The 14,363-nt window shown below is 42.2% G+C and overlaps 1 long non-coding RNA gene across 1 annotated transcript; it reads left to right on the top strand.

Moving 5' to 3' along the window:
* The first annotated feature begins 3,300 nt into the window (after window positions 1-3,300).
* On the top strand, window positions 3,301-8,447 carry LOC116441182. Its single transcript, XR_004238934.1, has 3 exons — window positions 3,301-4,200; window positions 4,989-5,077; window positions 6,781-8,447. It is a non-coding gene; the product is annotated as an uncharacterized LOC116441182 (long non-coding RNA).
* Window positions 8,448-14,363: the final 5,916 nt, after the last annotated feature.

Genomic DNA, 14,363 nt, shown 5'->3' with positions numbered 1-14,363 from the left:
GTATTCTCGTGCTCATGGAACAGAATTAACTCAAAGAAAGGAAGATATAGCTGAGCAGTAGTATTTACTAAATGTCAGGAAACATGTCAGCTGTGTGTCTTTGTCATTGTGACAGTCTTTGAGATTATCTTTTGAAAGAATGATATAATAACCTCTTACTCCTTTAAGGACCCTTTTTGCTGTTAGTTGGGTTATTTTGTTTTTTCATTAGTCATTTGGTGGTTTGGGTTGTTGGTCTTTTGTTTGTTTCACCTCAAATTCTTTATTATTTTAAGATTTTAAAAATTCCAGCCCCCTAAGGTAAGGCTTCTAAAACTTATTTGGGAAGAAATCTCTGCAGACAACCTTATTTCAAATGCAAACTAAATGCTAGACTGCATTTTGAATATTGCTTGTATTTGCTCTTTGTGGGTTTTGGTTGCTTTACTGAGAGGCTTGTGAGTTGTCTTTTTCTTTTCTTCATTTCATCTTTTATTCAATCCTTTGCTTAATATCCTACCTCTTTTCATTTCCTTTATCTTTTAGGGAGCCTAGTTTTTCTCTAGCTTTTTTCCCCCCACTTTCCAAACATCAAAAGTGTAAAAAGTAAGTTAAAACTCCAAACTGCTTTCTCAGTGATTCTTAGGCCACTTGGTGATGGACTTCTTTTTTTTTTCTGTCTTAGTCTCAAGTCACATGGCTGTATCTCTGTGACTAAGAGCAAGGGCAGCTTGTTTGTAGTGTGAAACACTCCTGAAACTAGGAAGCTCATATGTGGTGATTGGAGCTATAAGGAGAACATTCTTTAATTATATATTTGAACCTTTGGTTTGTCACTTGCAGTCTTCATTTTGGTATGTGAATGCTTTTCTGAACAGAGGCCCCTTCATCCCTCTCTCCCCACCTTTGTCCATTGCTTGATGAATTAAAAAATATTGGGAGGCAAAGTAAAGAGCGAATTCAGAGGCAGGAAGTTTTAATAATGTTTGTCTTTATTGGCCCTTTGTGTGGTTCTGCAGAATAGAAGGAGCGGAGTGGCATCAGAGGGCAGGGGGTGGGGCAGTGGGGCTCTGAGGGGTGGCAGAGAGGTTCTCTGTTCACAGTCTTGGCCTGTCTTCTGTATTGGGAGGCAGGAGGGCTCTTGATGGGAATAACAGAGCTTTATAACCCAGACCTTACCATCCACATCTCCTCTTTCTCTTCTTGTTTGGCTTTTTGGCCATTTAGGGCTGGATGGCAGCAAGAGTCAGAGGGCAATGTGCAAGCTGTGGAAGGAGGCTGGGCATACCTGTCCCAGAGATAGCTTGTTTATCCTCCCATTTACTTTCTGTTCCCATTTTACTGGTACAGAGTTGAATTATGGTGGCTGGGCCAATCTATAAATACTCCCACATTAAAGCCAAACCTTTCTGATAGGCTCTTTTTAACCTGAGTCAGTTCTCACCTGGCTGAATGCACAACTGCACGGGCAAATGTACCACCATAACGTGAATGAGAGCACCGAAGAGCAAATGAAAAAGTGAGGAAAAGAGGCTGCTGAAGCTGGTGTCGCTGCTGAGAGACGTGCCTGTCAAATATCAATGCAGAAGTGTAATCACAGAAGCAGAGCAGTGTGTGTCATGCCAGAAACTCACCAAGTGTGTCTCTTGAATGTCTGGAAAGGCATCTATCCTCCCTTGTCAAGGCTTGTTAGCATGCTTTGTCAAGAACATGAGAATTTTGTTATCTTCATCTGACTAGATGAAGGGAAAAGTGGTTTTTACAGTTGCAAAATGTCATTGCCCTCTCAGAAATGTAGCCCTACTTGGTAAGAGAGTGATTTCTCCTAATAACTGCTAGTTTTAGGACTAGTCAAGGTACGAGGAAGATAAGGAAAACAACTCAGTAAAAATAGTACTTGGCCACTGTGTGTTCTAACGTCTACCTTCAGTAATTTTCATGTGCAATCCAAATATCTGTGCCGGGTATTTTGGTAGCCACAAAGGAGCACAGAGGGTGTTCATCTCTGAACAGATAAACCCTTGTTAAATGTGATCTCCCTAGCAAATCCAGTTGATAAGAAATGCTGCGTGTTGGGATATATCCATAATCCTACCAATCACAAGGTATGGTCAACTAAAGCTAGAGCTGCAAAGAAATTTGGCCATTCACTGAGGACTCATAAGATGAAATTCCTCTTACGATATGGTCTGTGATGGAAGAAGTGGTGGAAGTGATTCTGATCCATTTTTAGTAGTTAAGAGTTAGGAATACTCTTGGATAAAGTGACGAAAACTGGTTTCTTTGCATCTCTGTGTTGCAGGGATCAAACAGGCATCTCATGCTACCAAGGAGAAAGCCCTGGATGTCTCAACAAGCCCGAATTTCTTTGGGGATTTTGCATTAGGGTAATAGAGCAAGATAGTCGGACTGGGCATCTGAGTGGATGAAAAGCAGAACCAAGGAGGTTGGGGCCAGATGAGATAGATGCCTGGCTTCTTCTGACCTGAGGCTGCTGAAAGAACAGTATCTCTTGGATGCCTAAGGAGAGGGGTGGGGGAAAACTTGCAATCTGTCTTCTTCTCCTTTTACACTTGATAATCACTAACAGACCAAGAACATCTTTTTCAGGTAAATTAAACTTCACTTTTAAGGACCCAAATTTATTTTCCTCCTGGAGTCCTGACAATCTTGGAAGTGTTGCACAGGGAAAGTAAAAAATACAGGACTTGGTCTGTACTTTGCTAAACTGGTATGACACATGAATGTGCTCCCCAAAATGAGGAAAGACATTTTCCTTTGGTGGTAGAAATACAAATAGCCTGTACCTGGGAGATTCACAAGTGGGTAATAATTTGTCTTCTAAAGACTGGTAGGTGTTCAGCTTCCACTGAAGCTGATTTGAAACACCTCTTGGAAATGGTGTTCTACTGATTTCTGTGAAATATTTAGAAAGAGATATTTTTGACAAGAGGCCTGGGATCATAAATGTCATCTGAAGTAGTTCCTAGAACTTTTTAATGGGACTAAACATGCTGCGGGGACACTCACGTCCCTCACCAGGATTCCATCCAAACTCTTCACTGAGCGGTGTTGTAATTGCAATATGTAAAAAGGTTGATTTAATTGCTTTTATAGCTATAGAGTCAACTGGACTTTTAAATGGGTCTTATTTAAATGCTTAAATATGTTATTTATTGCTGACTTAGCAACATAAAGTTAGGCGACTTTGCAAACTTACATTTTTTTAGTAATTAAAAAAAGAAAAGACACAACCCGTACGAGATCCTTTGCCAGTTGGGTATGGATCTGTGTTGGTAAACGATGGAAAGTAAACAGCAAACCACATAATGTTGTGTTTGTGGGTTTGTTGGTGTCTGCAGCCAACTACCTTTGAATCAGGAGATAAGAGTACATGTAGTTCATGGGTGCTTACAGTAAATAATGTGACATTTGGGAACATGATACCGCAGGCAGTGCATCATTTCAACATAATCCTTAGCAGTGTTTGCTCCGGACTACCTTTAGGATGCAGTAGCCTGTTCTGGCTACCTTCTGGGCCTCCAGAAGGTAGAAGGTACGTGTTCATGTTTTAAGTTCTAAATCACACAGAAGAGGAGGGGTTAAACCCAAGTTTCCTGTATCCCAACAGAGCACTCCTTTAACCCTGGTTAATTTGAAGCCTGAATGTTTCAATTTTTCATGGAAAAGCAATCTGTTTAGACATATAAGTCCAAAGGAGAGAGTTTCAGGGATTTAGGCACAGGATATTTTGGTTTGGTTGTTTTTAAATTATTACTAAATAATTGGCGATACAGCTAGCAAGCAGAAGTGAGAGCACTGCTAAACTCATGTCAGAAGTGGACACACTAGCGCTGCTAGGCCACAAACCATGGCAGGCAGTGCGGCCTATAATGAAATAGCATAAGGGAGCGGCATGCGTGGTATGTACCTGTGTTAGTTAGTGCTAGCTTCTAGTTTTGCCATGTTATTAAGAAACATAGATATGTTTGTTATAGTGATTGCTGCTTATATAAGAATTTATTTTTAGTAACTGCTGAAAAGGTATAAATACTCAGCTCTGTACCAATAAAATCGGCTTCTTGGATCCGAGCAATCTGCCCTGTCTCTTCCATCGCCGACCGTCTCATGACAATTATTGTCTGTATGAGGAAGGGGACATACATCTAGAAGAGGGTTCTTAGCTGCAGTTCTGGAATATGTGAAGAAATAACAGGCAAGGTGTGAATATCCAAATTCATCCCTGCTTACAGCCGTGGTTTAACTTTTCTAGCCCCTTTCAGAGTTGCCTATTATGGAGTGGTGTTGCCTGTAGACGCTGGAGTCTTGATAATAGAGATGGGGAAGATTAAGTGCAACCTGACAGTACAGAGCTTCGATTTCCTAGGCTTGGTAAACTTTGTTTGAAACAATTATGGGTCCAAAACAACTGTCTTTTCCTGTTACTATTTACCTCATGCCGTTATTTCCAGCTGAATTAATCATTCAAAAGACTGATCTGTTCAAATTTGGGGAGTACTGATCACTCATCTTTATCCAAAATGAGAGGACAAGGGGACAACAAATAGGCTGTTGTGCATTCCCACAAAAAGAGCTCAAATCAGGAAAGACAGGCTGCTTACAGGTGAAAGAAGCAGAGAGATCCACAGTGAGATAGATGACATGAAATCTTTCCTCCCATTCCTGAGGCTTTTTGACTCACAATAACTTTTTTCCTAGCTATCCCTCTCTCCCTCATAGCAACTGGAGAGCTGTGGGGCTGCCCTTGACTGTTTGTGTTCCTCGCCACCCTTTCTGGCAAAAATTGCCATTCTATTTCCCCCACACACCTCCAAGAAAACCTTTTTTAAAGGTCGAACTGATGTTTTAAAGCTATCAACAGAAGCTTCAATAACATTATATGTTAGTGCTTCAGTGTTAGTTTTTCTTGAGTTATTACCAGCCCTTGGATAAGGATGCCCTCTTGGATCTTTAATTCAATTTGTGCCATTTAAAAAATCATTTTCTAGATGGAGGCTGGAAGAATGCATTCAGATTGAGTCTGATCTGACCCCTCTGCAAAGAAAGCATGTGGGATCTTGGCCAGTGATGCCTGAAGGTAAGCCAGTGACCTAGTGTGTGTCTCAGAACTTTATGCTCTCCAGCCTTGATCTGAAGATTGTTACTGCCAGCCCCTTCCTTGCAGCCTTGGGTATTTAGAATTTCTAGTAGTTGTTTTGCCTTTGTCTAGGAGATGGAGCCCTCTGGTTACAGTTCCTCTCTTTGTATAAATATCTGTAGATTGTAAGCAAGTTAACTTTTGACCTTCTCTTTGATACGTTAAATCCCCAAATCTCTTCGCTGTGAGGCCTTGTGTCAATTTTGTGTCATTCTAACAGACAACTTTTTTTTTTTGGATGGGAATGTCAAATGGTCAAATTTTCGGTAAAAGGAACTCCCATGTACTAAATCATGGAAATACCATGTCCTTTTCAGTATTAATATGTAGGTGTTGGTTTATTGAGGTAGTTAAACATTAATATTCCTGTTTCACAAACTGAGAAACTGGACCTGGGCGGTCAGATATCTTATTCAGGGTCACGCTGTGATGCAGTGATACCTGCTCCCACTCTCTGCTGGCTGTCCATGGGAGTTCTACTGCTCACTTCTGAACCTGGACACTTCTTCCACCATGACTTTGAGATGGTAGCTCTTCCCATGACATGTATGCATGTGCATTCCTTCGTTTAAAAAAGCACTAAAAAATTGTTAGAATGTTGTTAAAGCTAAGAAATCTCACACATCAAAGAAAAAAAATCACTATTAAGACAGGTTATAAATTTCAACATTTTCATACATTAGGGGATTATCTCATTATGTCAGAGCATATGCTTTAATTTTATCTTTCTACAAATAGAAGTTTTTGAAAAGTGAGTGTTACTTTCTCCCTTCAAACTTACCCTAAGAAGTGCCTTTGCTTTTGAAATACTCTCTGTAATTAACATCTGGGTTGGACTCCTGTCATCAAACTGAGGAAAAACAGATGATCTGATATGCAAATGGATGGGGTTTTTTGCTTATAACAAACATATCTAAATAACTCACATTAGATACAGGTATAATTGATGCACCAACACATACATTATTATTGAGACACCAAAAACTTGAAGCAATGTCTAACTCAGAACAGGCTTTAGAGAAGCTTGAAAATCTAGTTGGCAGTGTCTAGAAGGAATATGAATTTTCTTACCAGGTTATGACCTTGCAAATTCCTTTATAGGGCTTGTTCTTTGTTAGTATCACTGAAGCTGAGACTATTGCATTTCAATGCATCTAAATACCTTTCCTTTGTTTGCGCCTGGAATGTGTGTTCTTAGTCATTTAGCTACTGAAGACTTGGGTGCCTTTTTGTCTCTAACCTGTCCTGGAACATTACTGTCTCCATGGCAGAAGAGGATAGGTATGGCTGATAATAGTATCTGTTTAATGCTTTCCTCAAATAATGTCTCCTGAGTAGGAGAAACAGGCAGGCTAGAGCCTGCTCTTGGGTCGCTTTGTAAACTTCTATGACAGTATTTCAGGCCCTTACAATCACTAAGAGGCAGGAGGGAAGACTGCTATTTTCTTAGTTCAAAGGGGTCCAAAATGGATAATCCAGTTTATCAGAAATTTGGATTATTCTCTGATCAAGCAGGTTGTGCTTTGGCAGAAGTAAACACAGTTTATAAAGACCAGTTTGTCTAATCAAGAAGCCTGAGGATAGCCAGAACAGACCCAATTTAGCCAAACAATAGTCGTAACATTACTTTTTTTTTTTTTTAGGGTCTTATCATTGATTTTAGAGGCAGGTAAACCAAAAGATAGCTGGGAATTCTACTTGGTATGTATTTATAGCTTTTGGGTCCCAGTAAAACACAGTTTATCAATCTGTGCTGTAATACTCACAATCAGTCTGATAAATCAGATATTTGATTCAAGCTACCAGAACAATTCCAATTAATGGGACAGGGGAACCCCAAATATGTCCTTTCCTTCATTAACAATTCACAAAATGCAGGAAGGATAATCTCATCACTTCACGGGAAATGGTTCAATATGTTCTCATAGTTGCCTCCTATCTTGTCACTACAAGGACTAGAGTCACTAGGATTTGAGTAAAGTTGGGTTTATTATTAACCAAAGCTTATGTAAGGTGTTACTGCATCTGATTCTATTTTTGCAGTTACTTGGGCTCTGTTGATTTTTCACAAGCAAAATGCTGCCTGTGTGAGAGTGCTTGTACAAAGAAATTGTAATTAGCACTGATTTGGCAACAAACTGAAATTCACAAGGAGGGTGCGTGGCCAGCCTGTGCTTCCTGCAACCCAAAGGATGATGCCTTTCCCTTTCTGAGAGATCTGAGGGTAGGGCTATCGGGGTTGGATACTATCATGTACACGATGCAGCAGGCTGGAACTGGAAGGTGCCATAAGTGCTGGCAGGGTGCTGCTGCCACAGCTGGGAGCAAGATCTTTTGAGGTGGGTGCCATCCCAAACTCAGGAGTACCAGATTCTGTGCGGGATCCTCATCCCGTGCAATGCAGCATCCCAGGGCAGAGCTCCTCTCATAGACCAGAGGCAGAGCACCTCAAAAAATTGCATGTGCCGAGGATGCAGGGCAGGGTGTGCTGTGTTTTTGCAGTCCTGTCACAGGAGGCTAGCTCCATGGCAAAGCAAGCACCTCCTGCTTGGGTGCTGGACCAGCTCTGAACCCTTCCAAGAGGTTACGGGAATTCTCCGGAACAGTGCCAGCCTGCGTGAGCCTGGTGGTGCTGCCCTCCCTCCGTTGCACGCAGAAATGTGCCCTTGTGCAACATGTGGTTGGTGTGGGATCGATGAAACACGTGCCAGTTTGCCCTTTTACAATTTCTCAGTACCACCACTAGTCTGCCGACCTCCCCCCTCACCCCCTCCTTTTTTATTTTTTAGGAGAAGACAGGCAGGACTGAGGGAATCAAGATCCCAGAATGGGCACAAATAGGATTTTCCTTAGAACAGGCATTCACAGTCCTTCTGTCAATGAGGGGACATGAAGAACATCTCCTGCATTTTTTTCCTGCCCACCCCTAACCGGTGTGATGGCACTGAACTCCGTGTGCTCTGAGCTGGCACGCTGCACTGCAGCCCTGCTCCCCTGCACCCCCAGCATTCCCCACTGCCCCAAACATGATGGTGCAGCATGCAGGTCACTCAGGACTGGCTCATGAGACTGAGGAGCTGTGAAATAAGCTGTGATATTGCCTTGTGAGATGGGAGGGGGACAGTGCCCCAGACATACAGGGCCATCACAGTGCCTGTTATTTAAGAGGACAGCCAAAGTCTCCCAGCTGCTGTGAGTCAAGTGCATGGCACACATGAGTGTGCCGTGCTCACGTGCAGTCCGTCAGAGGAAAGGGCTTTTTTTAGTGTTTTGGCTTTGCCTGAATCATAAATATATACATAAATAAATATGCGGAACTATCTTAAACCTTTCAGTCTCTGCTGTGTTTTATCCCACATCAGGGGAAGGAGGGGGAAGCACAGAGGTACAAACCAGGACCTGTGGCTCCTGTGTGGAAATGCACGTCAGTTTATGATCCGCTTACCTGGGGGCAGCCGGGTGCCTGGCTGATGCTGACACTAAGCACAGCCCTGGGGATGCATCCTGAGCCAGCAGCAGCAGTTGGGGCTCCTCACCTGTCACCCCGAGGGCGGCTCACGCTGGGTGTCTCCAATCGTCCACAGAAGCCAGCCCGGGGTGAGATAGTGCCCTTAGAAACCTGGATGTTTTGCTGACTGAGGGCCCAATCTTGCTTTCAAATCTTGTACCTGTCCTCAGGGTTGAAATCCTTCTGGGGCATGAGAGCACCTTGGAGTTCCTGTGAAGTCTGAAGTACGTGTGGCTGTTTTCGAGAGGAAGATTGCCAGAGAATGTAACAGCTGTCTCTGGCATGAAACTACAGCAAAAAATGCAACTTATCTGTGCCAGTGACACAGAAGTATGTGCTAGCTCTCCCAGGTTTCGTCTGGGAGAGGGGGGTGGATTTTGTGGCTCCTTAGGAGTATGGGGTGCATCTCCGATTGTGCCAGAGAGCCCCAGAGTTTGGATCTGCGGCTATGGAGCACCATTACTTCCCCATGGCATCTGCTAGATCGGGGTGTGAGCCCCTCTGGAGAAAGGCTGGCATCTTGAGGAGGGGAAAATGGGGCTGTTGCGTGAGAGTTGGTGTGTTTGACTTATCTTAGTCACAGACATAAACAGCTGAAGGAAATAGGCTGGTTGATGTATGTGCTGTTGCTAAAGAGCATTCAAAATGAGAAATCTGTCTGCTTTTCCCAGGAAAGGGGAGGGGGGAGGAATCTGCTTTTCATCTTTCTTCTCTGTCCTGCCATAATTTAAAAAAAAAACAAACCAACCAAACAAAAACCCCCTCCCCCCATAAACAAGCTAACAAAAAATCCAAACCAAATAAACCACCCCCCAAATGAAAATAACTCCCAGGACTTTAACTGTCTTTTAATACTGCTTTGCCAAGCTGGATAGAAATCAGTCAAGTCCCAAAGCTATTTGAGGTGGGGGGTTGGACTGAGAGTTTAATTGCTTTTTAGGGTCATAGGATGATAATTCAGGTTGGAAGGAGCTTCACTGGATCATCCACTCCAACCTACTAATGGAAGCAGGGCTAAGTATTCCAGCTTATCAAATGAGGCTGTATAAAACCAAAACCAAAGCAAAAAACCCCTTTTTACTCCAAGTCCTGCAGTAATGACTGAAAACTAGAGATTAACTATATATGTGTGTGTGTGTGCATGTGTTTTCCACAAGCCACAGTTGCCACAGAGTGACAGTTCTCTGGGCTCTTGTTACCAGTTGTACTCCTATCCCCTGACCTCTCTCTTTGGAGCAGAGAGGCATGGGCTGGATCTGAAGGTGCAAATGGTCTGGCCCAGCTCTCACTCTTAGCTAGACTGTGGAGCCATGGCAGGATCATACTTCCCAAAATACTCGTTGCAATGGGCAAAATCCTAGTCAGGATCTCCTGGCAGAGCAGCCCCATCCACAGGGAAAGTGAGTTGCTGCAGAAAGCAGGCCCTTCTATACCTCTCGAATCTTAGGAAAGATGACAGGGATTTTTCTGGAACAAATACAAGTAGGACTGTGGAGAAAAATGTTGGAAAATTAGATTTGTTTTTTTAAAAGCATGGAAATCAAGGTGGCTTTCTATTAACATCTGTCTTGCTTTTGCCTTCAAAGAAAGCAAGCTTTTTAACATTTTCCTATGGTGCAGTGAATCCAAACACAACAGCGACAGGCTGGTTCATGGGAACCGGAAACTGAGACGGGCTAGAAAACAACATCCTCAGGGGAAAAAAAAAAGAATGCTGCTTTTGGGGCTGTCTCTTTTTTCTTTTTATTTTTATTGCTGTCGGAAACAAATGACCTACTGCAGCCAAGTAGGCCTGGGGCTAAAATAAAAGGACCTTCAGAAGGCAACCAAAATACACAGGCCAAATGATGTACTCAACATGAGCGTAATTGCTACTGTGCGGTCCTTTTCCCTTACCAATGCCTATCATTTTAATTTCCAAGGGAAAAACAACTGTAACTGGAAAGTTTCTGTGCCTCTGTTATTGTTCCCAAAGGAGGAAAAAATTGAGCAAAAGTGAAAATAGACAAGAACATGAAGTTAAGGGGTGGACAGAGAAACTGGAGGAAGATTTGATGTAAAATGGTTCTCACTAATATGAGTGGAAGGATGTAGAAAATACACATTGCTGTATTTGTGTGCCATAAAGTTAACAGACAACAAGATTTAGACCACAATTGGGGCTTGCTTTAACCTGGAATAAGATGCAGGAACTGGACTGCCAGTTTTCAGTAAGACATAGGTCTAAGAATTGGAAAATAAAACGTCGTTGTTGTCTATTGCTCCTGCCAATATGTGACTCCCCTATGAGACACCAATCCAGCAATGTGCCCATGTGTGCTAATGTAGTAAAATGCAAAACCAACTAGAAATGGATGTTTGCTTCAGTCAGGAATAGCAAAAAGCAAAATTACAGGTTCTCCTCCCCCCTGCATTTGTCTGCTCTTTCTGTGAACCCAAAAAGCCTCAGATGCTGACAGTGTGATCGATAGGCTCTGACAGCTGTATTCCAATAACTTCTATATTCTTAAATGAAATAGATGTGCAACTGAACTAATACAGGCAAAAGGTGTTTCTGTTATCAGTCATAGCAAACCTTTTTGTTTTTCCTAGGAGGAGGAGCCTTCTGCATAAACTAGTGGATCAAAATTTTAGTGAGGCGTTTAGATGATTGAAACAATCAAGGTGCTATTATTTCAAAAACTTAGGAAGGGAGATGCTTTAGACATTTAGTTTGCAGAACACCTAGATTGTGTGTCTTCTGTGTCTTTCTGTTTGCTAATTGTGCTGCTCCCTGGGGCTCTGTGTGATTCCAGTAAATAACCCCCATGAGATTTGGTTGTTAGTACCTGCTAATCTGGACTGATATGCAGCTGCTTTCCTGGCTACTTATTTCACAGCAGAATCACTTTTTTATGGGTATACTTTTCCCTGCCAGCTTACTTTCTAGTGATTAATTTTATCACATGGTTTGATTTGTGTTTCTGTAAATACCTTCATGTTTTGGACTTTAGATGAAGACTCTCAAAAATTCCCAGGTCTGTCTCCCACTGCTGCTGGAGACTGCTCAATTGGACTACATATGTTTAGCTCTTGTGAAGAAGTCTCAGTCAGTTCCTGCAACCACATAATTGTTTTGAAACTCTTCTCCAAAGTCCCTTGTGTTTGTTTACATCTTTCTGAAGTTGAAATGATGAAAAGATGAAAATATTGCTGGGTTGTCACTGGCTTTGCAGAAAAAAACTTTTTGCCCTTTCTGAATCCAGACTTCTCAAGACTTAACTTGCTGGTTGCATTGTTCTCATGTTGTGGCGCCTCATCTCACTGCATGGGACAAATTGGCTCTTGCTGGAATTTAATTTCAATGACACAGCAGCTTTGCAGCAGGGATGAAACAGGACCAGCTACTGTGTTTTAACTAATATTTATTGAATTATTTTCCTTCCAAACACTGTGTATAGCTGATGTTTTCCCAGGTTTGATTTCATTTAACATTGTCCTTATTCCTAACCCTTTTCTGGCTCTCTTCTGTTCAACATGTAATCTGTGAATGATGATTAAGATGCCATTCAAAACTGCTTTCAATATAATTCAAAAAAATACTGACAGAAATTAGGTCTTTCATAACTTCATCCCTTTCTTGGAAACACATTATGATATTGCCATTGATTCCAAAGAGAGCATTAAACAAAAAAAACCTGAAGAGCTGAAGCATCACTTCTTGTTCATAAACTGTATATCTTATCTAAAGCCATTAGCTTTGTTCTAGAGAGATCCTTACAGTATTGCTCAGCCTAAGTGTCCATTAAAGATCTTGATCTTCATTGATTTACACTGGTTCAGAGTTCTATAAGAACATGTACAGACATTTCAGAGTCCTGTTATTTTGTTTTCCTTCTGCTCAAGCTGAACTCCATGAAGTCTTATTGTTAGGATGGAATCATTATACAACTATTGATTGACAAACTGCTCTGTGATCTTAATTTTCAGCAATCTAGTTGAATACCTCCCTAATCTCAGGTATGTGACACCAGTGTTTAAAGAGACTTGATCGCTGCAGTATTAAAGGGGTGCTAAAGTGAATTTAGCTGTTGAATAGCATACAGTAAATGGCTAAATGTGAACTTTCTTACTGTGGTTTCAGTTAATTCTTACACTTGGCTTGCTGAGATAGAGTACCTTAAGTTTTCTTCCCCTACTCTCAGTTCCCTCATTCAGCCACTTCTCTGTAGAAACACATGCAGCTTTTTGGGTTTTGTGAGAATCTGTTTTATAAAGAGAGTGTCCAAGGTGGAAAATGCTTTAGGACCAGGAATGAATGCAGTACAAAGCAATGAAGGTAGGAAGTAAACTTGCAGGTGATGGTGGAAGAGGCCCTGTGCTGCATTACTGCTTGTCAGCAGGCAGAGTGTACTGAGGTACTAGCAAGGGTGCAGCAAGCTTTCTCAAGCCTTTTTGTAGTCTTGGAGGCAGCCCATCTCTAGCACACATTAGCAGAAGTTCCCATTAGGAAACTCCCAAAATGTTTATTCTACTACATAACAATGCAGATTTTCTGTGGTAAGATCACTTTTATTTCTCCTACTTTGAATTTCAAAAGCTTATCAACAACCTTCCTACTTTTCAGTCTCAGGATTTATGTACAAGAAAACACCTTTTCTATTCCAGTGTGTCTGTTGGAACAGTGCTGTGCCCTTTATCAAGGCTGCTGCTCTGGCACTGTTCCTCTGGCCTAAAGTGTGCTTGACTAGATGTTGCATCCCAGAGCTGCCTGTCAAGGCAAATGGCATCTGTATTCTGGTCCTCTGCCCTTTTTGGGAGAGCCATTGGGCAGAGCGTGGAGCTGGTGGTCCCATGTGCCAGCAATTCCAGACAAATGCTGGAAAAGCAGCTAGCTGGTATGGGATCAGCTTGTAGTTGATGTATGGTAGTTTAGATTGAGATCAGGAATGGTATCGTTTTCCCCTTGGAGACAAGGGAATTCGTTGTGGTGCCTGTGGCTACTCCCATGCCCTAAATGATCCCATTGCTAGAGAGCCTCTGCAGTTTATTTCTCCAGTGGTTTTATGAGCTAACCACACCCGCTGCTGGTTTCTACAGTACCAATTTACAAGACTGACTGGTTTGGATGAGGAAACCCACATTTCCTGAGGTATCCCAGGGAGCTCAAAAGCCAAGATCTTAAGAAAATTAACAGAAGTGGTGATTTTTTTTCCAGCACTCAGCTGTAGAGAAGGCTGTTTGTTTCTCTTTCTGTGGAGGAGGCAGCTACAGACGCATGCTCTCAAGCGTCAGGAACTGCTGGTATTGCTCTTGTTGCAACACTTGGAATTGCTAGCCAATTGTTTGGGTTTAGTCTTGATCCCACAATAACATTCTGCCCTAGGAGTAGTCAAACTATGGTCCTTGAGTGCCTTCACTCAGGTAGGTGAGAAGCTGTGTGGAATAAGAAGATGCATCCCTCTTTAACCACAAAAGAGAAGAGGTCTGTCCCACTCCTCTGCACCAGCTGCACACTGCTTGGACTCTTTGAGAGGAGTCAGCCTTAATACCGGCACAGGTTTATGTACTTTACATGGGTTTTTCTCAGTTTGTTTCCTCCTGGTTTAATCATAGAATATATTGTGTTGGAAGGGACCTTAAAGGTCATCTAATTCCAAACCACCTGCCATGGGCAGGGACACCTTCCACTAGACTTGGTTGCTTAAAGCCCCATCCTACCTGGCCTTGAATACTTCC

The sequence above is a fragment of the Corvus moneduloides genome, chromosome 3 (assembly GCF_009650955.1).
Source record: "Corvus moneduloides isolate bCorMon1 chromosome 3, bCorMon1.pri, whole genome shotgun sequence".
Classification (NCBI taxonomy): Eukaryota; Metazoa; Chordata; class Aves; order Passeriformes; family Corvidae; genus Corvus; species Corvus moneduloides.
The sequence above is the reverse complement of the archived record's forward strand: the minus strand, read 5'-3'. Positions and strand labels throughout refer to the sequence as shown.